The sequence below is a fragment of the Meles meles genome, chromosome 6 (genome assembly GCF_922984935.1).
Source record: "Meles meles chromosome 6, mMelMel3.1 paternal haplotype, whole genome shotgun sequence".
Lineage (NCBI taxonomy): Eukaryota > Metazoa > Chordata > Mammalia > Carnivora > Mustelidae > Meles > Meles meles.
In genome coordinates, this window is record NC_060071.1 from 54770336 (window position 1) to 54779137 (window position 8802).

Genomic DNA, 8802 nt, shown 5'->3' on the forward strand with positions numbered 1-8802 from the left:
ATGCCTTCCTCTCTGATTTCTTTCCTTTCAGTTTTCCCTCCCCTCCCCCTATGGTCCTCCATGCTATTCTTATGTTTCACATATGAGTGAAGCCATATGATAATTGTCTTTTTCTCCTTGATTTATTTCACTTAGCATAATCCCTGCCAGTTCCATCCCTGTCAGTGCAAATGATAGGTATTCATCTTTCCTGATGGCTGAGTAATACTCTGTTGTATATATGAACCACATCTTCTAAATGAGCCTCTTGCCCAATTTGGACTCAGGAATGTCTCTGTCAAGGACCTAGGAAGTCTCACTGAAACGTAATATTCAGAGTGGGTAGTGCCTCAATCTCCCAGTTTCTGTGGGGGTATAGGAGCCTAGCTTTGGTGGCCTATCTTCCAATCTACAAAACTATCTCCGGTAGCATAAATAGACTTATTTTTCCTTTGTAGGAAGCCAATTGGCAAACACATAGGGCCATCCCAATTACTAGGTGAATCTAGGATGAACCATGTGTGACAAAGGGTGCTGTCAAGTCTTTCTTGAGGACTAATAGTTATTTATCTTGAGAACATGTATGTAAATGGGTTGTATCTGGTTGGCTACAAAAAGGAACGATATTTTTTTATGTATTTGCCATCTCTTAGCAGATTGCTATGATACACATATTCCCTTGCTTTAATGCTTATTCAATAATAAAACTGTTTTATACTGTTCTACCACTGTGGAGAGGTTTTCTGGCTTGGCAGGAGATGTTTTTAATTCTATTTCTCCAACAAACTCCATTATCACTCTAGTACTTTGCCATTTGTAAAATTAGGGAGATGGAGTGCATCTTTGAGATCCCTTATAGCCCCATCAAATCTAGGAAATAAACTGTCTGGTGTATAAAGTTAAAAAAATACAGATAATTTTCTGAGTGATGTGAGTTGTCTTTTTAACTAAGAAATTAAAAACAGGAGCACCTGGGTGGCTCAGTTGGTGAAGCATCTGCTTTTGGCTGGGGCCACGATTGCAGGGTCCTGGGATCGAACACTGTATTAAGCTTCTTGATGAGCAGGAAGCTTGCTTCTTCCTCTCCCTCCCCTACTGCTCCAACTGCTTGTACTCGTGTGCTCTCTCACTATCAAATAAATAAATAAAATCTTAAAAAAGAAATTAAAAACAGATTCTATCCCCAAATCTTTTAAACCAAGACTTATTTTTAGGTTCCCAATAATTTCTTCATAGCACGTTTCATATCTTTGTTCCTCAGACTATATATTATAGGGTTGATGAGTGGAGTTACTATGGAATAAAACAAAGTTACCATCTTCTGCATCCCAGCTTCATGCTCAGATGTTGGGCTCACATACATGACCATCACTGAGCCATAGAAGAGTGAAACTACAGCCAGGTGGGACCCACAGGTAGAGAAAGCTTTTCTTCATCCAGCTGCTGAAGGGACCCTCAACACAGCTCTCAGGACCAGAGCATAGGACCCCATGATAAAGAGAAAGGGAATAAATAAGAGCAGAGAACTTAAGGTGGAGCTAGTTAACTCTATTACAGGGGCTCTAGTACAGGTGAGGGCCAGCAGGGGACCTGGATCACACAGGAAGTGGTCAATGATCCTGGATCCACAGAACGACATTTGGGAGATAATGATGATGGGAATCAAGAACCAAAAGAAACCAAGTACCCAGCAGGTGACCGCAAGATTGGTGCAGAGACGTCCTGTCATAATGGTTGGATAATGTAGAGGCCGGCAGATGGCAAGGTACCGATCAAATGCCATAATAGCCAAGAAAAAGCATTCTGTAGAACCCAAGGAGAAGAAAAAGTAGAACTGGAGAAAGCACCCAGAGAAGGAGATGACCTTGGTGTCAGAGAGGAAGTTGGCCAACATATTGGGGACAGTGGAGGTGACATAGCAGATCTCTAGGAAGGAGAAGTTGGCGAGCAAGATGTACATGGGAGTGTGGAGTCTCTGATCCCAGTACACAGCACAGATGATAGACCCATTTCCCATGAGGGTCAGGAGGTAGACAACAGAGAAGAGCAGAAAGAGGAGGATCTGCCCTTCCCTGGGGGAAGGGAAGCCCAGAAGGATGAAGCCAGTGATGGTGCTGGAGGTGTTGGGGGTGTTGGAGATTTTCATGGGTCTGGGAGCTGTGAAAAGACCATCACATTATTGAAAGTCTGTGTAGATGGGGACCCAGATATGTATCAAAACCCCCTTGTGGAATGCGATAAACACTTATATCTCAGTACTTGCTATTTTTGTCTAATCCTGAAATACTGTTCTAGTTTTGTTGTTGGACTGAAAGCCACAAGAAGCAGGTGAATATCAGTGGATAGATAGAGATGTTTCTTTATTGTAAAATATATGCCAAAACATGCTTAATACATAGATTATAACTTTAATATTATACATAAACCTCTGTAGTAACTACCCTGAGGTCAAGAAATAGACTATCATTTGCACCTTGGAATCTTCCCTCATATTCCATCCCAATCAGTATCCTCTGCCTCTCTATCCTTCCAACTGTAACATTCTCCTTTCCTAATGGTAATGACTTCCTTGTTTTTCTTTATCTTAATAACTAAGTATGCTTCCCTATAGAGAAGTATTTGGTTTTGCTTATTTTTGTACTTTACATAAATAGAATAGTGCTTTGCATTTAGGCAGCTTTTAATAAATACTCATTAAATGAATGAATAATGTACTTTTCTCAGTTCCCAGAGGAGATCACACCAACAGAGCTACTTGTAGGCAAAACTGACTCAGATTGTGTGGCCTCGGAGCAGCAACACGTGGGACTATCACTTTTCTGTTTTGAGGGAGTTAACAAACTCACTTATTCTATTTGGGAATGCTTCAGGAGTAAACATTCGAATTATAGGAAATAGCTGCAGCTCATCCCTGTTAATACAGTTCGCCAGCTGTCTAAGGCAGATAGAGTTGAGGGATAGGATGAGCATTAATGTGGTTTTGTAGGAAGAAGTCCTTGATGGTTTTGGTTGGGGATATGACTCTACAAAATTTTCTGTTTTGTAGAAGTGTTCTATTTCTATTCTGGTGATATGAACTGTGGAACCTGATACTATTGCTCCAATGTTAAGGTACATGTCGCAGGAAACTTGAAAAGAAGAGAAAACTAATATTTTTTGCTCCCTTCTAGTGACTGCTTGGGAGTGCCTCAAGGCAGAATGAGCTTGGATGTTCATACATTTGCATAATGGCTTTATGTTTTTCTGAGTTAAAAAAAAAAACAATGCAAATAATCCCTCAATCCTGGGTCTTGGTTATGGGAGCCCCTGTGAATGAGGGATGTCTGAGGAACATGAAAAATATCCATTTGCTTTACGTGGAATGTAGTATCAGTTAATCAAATTATTTCTGGGAGTTGGCATAGTTATCCAAGGAGTCTGACAGTGGTCTATTGGAGTATTCAAAAAGAGTAAGATTTCTTTGAATAAAATGACAGAAGGTGTCAGAGGACAAGTAGTTGATGACAGTATATTTTTGTGTTGATTTGAGAGGAAGATTTGTGATAGGGACCAGCAAAACTGAGTAGCAGTTTGGAACTTGTAACCTGTGTACAACAGCTTCCCTCTCTGAGCCACATCTATTTCTGGATTTTATATGATTTTCATGACATGGGGAACTCATGTGCCCAAGAAAATTTCCAGGATCCTGCGAATTTATGTCTTGTATTTCAGTGGGTGTTAATGCCTCAGCTGTGGGAGGAACAGGTTCTGGTTCTTGTACCATAGACTTATACTTTCTAAATGCCCTTTCTTCTCTGATTTTAAGAACATGTGACTTGGAATGAGGTTAAGTTTCAGATACCAAGTATTCATCTTTTGAAGGCAAACTTAAACCAGACATAAAATAACTAGTATACATTTGCATTACTTTACCCTATTCTCATTGAGGATGAACATTTTCAATGTAGTCTTTTCTGAAGCAACCATTTTTCCAAATGCCCTGTTCTTTGAATGGGGCTGTTAACAAATGTTGAAGCTATGACAAGACATGACTGCTAAGGAATGGAAGGAGGGACTTGAAATGAAATTTGCTTTAATATGTGAGAGCCGCTTATGGACTCTAAATTCCGTAAAGTTAAAAAAGGTCTTTTTTAGGCTTAACAGTTTTAGTACCAACTCAGAGAAGTCATTCAGTTTTCATTAGGTCAAAATAATTTATTAATAATTGTGGTTGGGGCCTTTCTTTCTTCCTTTTTCTTTTTATTCTCTCTCTCTCTTTTAAAGTAGGCACCATGCCCAACATGGGGCTTGAACCATGTTGATGAGATGGAGACCTAAGCTGAGATCAAGAGTCAGATGCTTACCGAACTGAGCCAGCCAGGCACCCTTTTGGTTGGGGCATTTTTAATCAAAGTGCTTTGCAGGCTGTTTCTAAGGTTATTTTTTGTAATAACCACTTTGTCCATCACCTGAAAATATTTTCAGCACTTTGAATGGCTTGATGTTCAAGAACTTACTTTTCTTCGTCTAGTCTAATATTGCTTCTCTTCCTTTCTTTTACCCCTCACATCCAATTCATCAGCAAGATGTTTCTGCTTCTGAACTATGACTCATGTCAGACACTTCTCTTTGTCTTCATTGTTGTCTCCCAAGTTCAAATAGCCCTCTTCCTTCCTTGGACTTCTGCAGCACCACCTAACAGAACTCCTTGTTTCTGCTTTTGTTCCTCTCCCCTCCGTTTTCTAAGCAGCAGCATATTACTTCTTAAAAACATAAAAACCAATCATGTTAGACTTTTGAGTAAAATCATTCCCCCTCAGAGCAGCTCTGTGTCAGGAAGTCTCACAAAGCTGCTCTAGAAAACAGGAATGGCCATCACCATTTTATGCTCAATCTAATATGTTTAACAGGACTGTACTGCTACTCACCTTTTATCACTTAGCTCTTCTGTATGGAAGAAACTATGATGTTTACCTGCCACAAGTCTGAGCAGGAGCTGTCAAAACAAAACAAAACAAAACAAAAGGAAACAAAACTGGTTATTCCTGTTGCGTCAACTGCAGAGGGCGCTGTGAATGTCAGTGTGTTTAAGACCCCAGGCTGAGTTAGTGGACTGAGTTAATACACAACAGTTGCTTAACAACTAACTTGTTAAATTAGTCTTCCCAGGAAAGGTTAAGATGGACTGAGTGAGTGAGTGAGCCAGGTCATGTGATACACAGTTCAAGGAAGACATTTCCTGTCCTTGGTGTGTCTGTGTGTTGGCCCTCTCTCCACAGCCTGTTTGGAGATGACTCATGACAGCTCAGTTCCATCTAGCTAGTTTGTGTAGTTTCACTGAGGGTGCTGTCACATCTGTCATACTGGGTCATCTAGAAAATACTGAAGAGTAAGGATAATTTTCCTGATTGGGTTGAGTGGTAAGCAGCTGTGCATAATGGGAAAAAGCACTATATTTAGGGTCAAGAGCTTTTAAAATGAGCCATAGGAAATTAATACTCAGTTTCTTTAGTGATAAATTGGGCCTAATAATGCCCTTTGGAAAAAAAAAGATTTTATTTATTTATTTGACAGAGAGATAGAGTACAAGTAGGCAGAGGGTGGGAGAAACAGGCTGTCTGCTGAGTGGGGTGCTTGATGGGGGACTCGACCCCAGGACCCTGGGATCATGACCTGAGCTAAGGGCAGCCACTTAACCAACTGAGCCACCCAGGCGTGCAATAATGCCCTTTCTAAAGGGCTGTAGTAAAGATTACTGGAAGAGATAAATGTCTGTAGCAGTACCTTGACCCATGCCTGACCCGTAAAAGCTTAAGAACTAACTGGCTGTGGCTAGAAGCTTGTAGATTATGACTTTGGCTCTTCTAAATACTTCCTAACCTCTTTACCTGGATCAGCAAGGGGAATTCCAAACTGAAGCTTCTCAAAATCTGCTTTTTTCATTTCCTTAGAGAGATGGCAGTGACCAGAGAGGAGAAAAGGAGTGGAAGTGGTTTGTGGAAGGATGAAGGGGTTATAAACAGAGTCTGTCAGGAAGTAACCCAGTTTTTTTGATCCTTGAGGATCCATTTACTGCTTCTGAAAGGAAAACAGTGTCAAGAGACATCTTTCTGCTCATTATGTCCTTCCCTTGGGCTTCCACCTTAATTTCTGTGTGTGTGTGTGTGTGTGTGTGTGTCCTATGCAAGTTGAAGTATTGTCTTTGTTTTAAATCTCATATAGGTAGAATGAAATATTAACAAATCAATTAATTGTCTCATTAATTAGCCAATCCACAAATCTATCTCTAACTTCCCTAAGTGTGCCCCTTTGAAATTCCTACCTTCTATCCTTTCCTGACATCACTCCCCAGGTAACCACTGATCTATGTCTTGCTATAGATGTTTGTACTTTTCATATATATATATGAATATATATATGAAATATATATATATACATACACACACACACATATATATGTGTGTGTGTGTATGTATATATATACATATGTATATGGAATCATACCTTACTTTTTTTTTGGTTTAGTTTTTTTCACTCAGCACAAGTATTTTGAGATACATCCATGTTGTTGTATCTATCGAGACATTATTTCTTTTTCTTGCTGAGTCATATTCTGTTGTATAGACAGACAGAAATTTGCTCATGTGTTTGGGCTTTTGATGGATATTCTTCCATCAAATTTTGTGTCATTATGAATAAAACTGCTTGGAACATTTATGTGTAAGACTTTGTATGTCACCTGCTTTTTTCTCCTAGGTAAGTAGCTAGAGGTATAACAGCTTTATGAAATGGTAGATACATGCTTAACATTTTAAGAAATTGGTAAACTGTTTTCCAAAGTGCTTGTACCATTTTACATTCACACTAGCAGTGTATGAGAGCTCTGGTTCCTTTATATCACCACCAGCATTGGTATAGTTGTTCTTTTTAATTGTAGTGATTCTGACATATATATATATATATATTATATGTATATATATAATATATATATATATATGGTGGTAGCACATTGTGGTTTTAATTTGTAATTCCCTAATGAGAAGTGATGTTGAATAGATTTTCATTTGCTTATTTTCCATCTGTATATGTCTGTTCTGTGTGTGCTCAAATATTTTTCCATATTTTAATTGGGTCATTTGCTTTCTTATTATTGATATTTTGAGTGTTTTTTTTTAAAGATATATTCTAGATGCAAGTCCTTCAGCAGTTATAAGCTTTGACAATATTTCCTCCTAGTCTGTGGCTTGTCTTTTCATTCTCTTGATAGTGCCTTTCCAAGAGGAGATATTTTTAAATTTGGTGGAGTCCAGGTTAGGAATTTGTTGTTTTAATGCTTTTGGTGTTGTACTTAAGAAGTTTGCCTAAGCTAGAGTCAGAAAGATTTTCCCGTGTTCGTCTTTTATGTATTCTATGGTTTTAGGTTTTATGATCCATGACCCATTTTGAGTTCGTTTTTGTGTATTTTGAGAGGTATTGAGATACTAAGTTTATTTTTCTGATATGGATATTCAGTTATTCCAGAACCATGTATTAAATTACTATCCTTTCTCCACTCAATTTTTTTTGTTGGAAATCACAACTATTTCTGGATGCTATTTTCCTTCCTTTGACCTGTTTGTTTAATTTAATGTCAATGCCACATTATTTTGATCATTTGTAGTTTTATGTCTTAAACAGCGTTACTCCAACTTTGTCTAGTGAAATCCTTTGCATTTCCAAATAAATTTGAAAATTAGCTTTCCAATTTCTCCCAAAAAAGTCCCACTGGGATTTTGATTGAGATTTCATTGAAACCATAGATCATTTTGGGAAGAACTGATATCTTAACACTACTGAATTTTCCAACCCATAAACAAATTGTATCTTTACAGTTAAATACCTCTTTAATTTCTCTCAAAAATGTTTTGTCATTTCCATTGTATAAATCTTTTGCATCTTTTATCAATTCTGTCTGTATTCAATATATTTTGATGCACTTTAACTGGCATTATTAAAAAAACACAATTTCTGATTGTTGCTAGAACTTGCTTATAGAAATGTAACTGGTTTTGAGTTCTTTATTTAGTTTTTTAAGGATTTACTTATTTATTTGACAGAGAGAGAGAGAGAGAGAGAGATAATGCAGAAGCAGGCAGAGCTACAGGCAGAGGGAGAGGGAGAAGCAGGCTCCCTGCTGAATGGAGAGCCAGACTTGGGGCTTGGTCCCAGGACCCTGGGATCATGACCCGAACCAAAGACAGATTCTTAACTGACTGAGCAACCCTCTGCTTAACAGACTGAATCATCCAGGAGCTCCAACCAGTTGATTTTTTTTTTATACTTTATTTATTGACTTATTTGACAGAGAGAGATCACAAGTAGGCAGAGAGGCAGGCAGAGAGAGAGGAGGAAGCAGGCTCCCTGCTGAACAGAGAGCCCGATGTGGGGCTCGATCCTAGGACACTGGGATCATGACCTGAGCTGAAGGCAGAGGCTTTAACCCACTGAGCCACCCAGTGCCCCCAACCAGTTGATTTTTATATAGAGTTCTTGTATCTTGAAATCCCACAAGACTTGCTTATTAGTTATAGTAGCCTTTTTTGTTGATTCCACTGGATTTTCTACCCAGATGGTCATGTCATGTCTAATTAGACAGTATTCCTTCTTTTTTTCAATCAGGATGCCTGTTACTTTTTTGCTTTGCTTAAGTGCACTAACATTTCCCACATGATGTTGAATAGAAGTGGTAAGAGCAGAATTCTTGTCTTGTTTCTGATTTTAGGGAGAAAGCATTCACTTTCACCATTAAGTATGATGCGAGATGTAGGTATTTGAAAGCCTTCTTTACAGATCAAAGATGTTCTG

General features: G+C 38.6%; 1 pseudogene; it reads right to left on the bottom strand.

The window, feature by feature from the left end:
• Positions 1-1189: 1189 nt before the first annotated feature.
• LOC123944395 lies at positions 1190-2168 on the bottom strand (annotated as a pseudogene).
• Between the last annotated feature and the right edge of the window lie 6634 nt (positions 2169-8802).